Here is a 563-nt window from a genome sequence, read left to right on the forward strand (position 1 = left end):
ATATATATATATATATACGTACATGTACATATACATATATAGGTACTAATATACATACATACGCACATAGTTATATGTATATCTCAACGAATGAGAAGAGAACAGTAGTTACAAATAATCAGAAAATGGAGAAAACTTCAGATTAACAAACATATCAATCGGATCACATTTATAGCTTATTTTTTAATACAAAGAATGACATAACAAATAGGTGACGTAATAAATCTTACGGCCATTTCCACATCTGTTTCCAAACACTGTCAAAAACTAACTGCGAAAATAGAATTCTTCATCTTCATAGGACATTCGGATTAAGGCACGGAGTTTCATCAGAGTAAAAAACAAGAGCATTCAATATAAACAAAGGGGAGAAGGAATAGGAAAGAAAACATGGCCTAGATATTATTTATAGACCGCGTTTGGCTACGGATGCGGAAACGGTCGTAAGATTTGTTACGTCACCTATTTGTTATGTCATGCTTTGCATTAAAAAATAAGCTATAAATGTGATCCGATTGATCTGTTTGTTAATCTGAAGTTTTCTCAATTTTCTGATATATATA

General features: G+C 31.3%; 1 long non-coding RNA gene across 1 annotated transcript in view; it reads right to left on the reverse strand.

Moving 5' to 3' along the window:
• The window catches only part of LOC128248311 (uncharacterized), a 17821-nt gene extending 17393 nt beyond the window's left edge, over positions 1-428 (reverse strand). Inside the window, exon 1 of the long non-coding RNA XR_008264544.1 lies at positions 231-428. This is a non-coding gene — a long non-coding RNA (uncharacterized LOC128248311). The remainder of the gene's footprint in view (positions 1-230) is intronic.
• Between the last annotated feature and the right edge of the window lie 135 nt (positions 429-563).

Source organism: Octopus bimaculoides, chromosome 7 (assembly GCF_001194135.2).
Source record: "Octopus bimaculoides isolate UCB-OBI-ISO-001 chromosome 7, ASM119413v2, whole genome shotgun sequence".
In the NCBI taxonomy this organism is placed as follows: domain Eukaryota; kingdom Metazoa; phylum Mollusca; class Cephalopoda; order Octopoda; family Octopodidae; genus Octopus; species Octopus bimaculoides.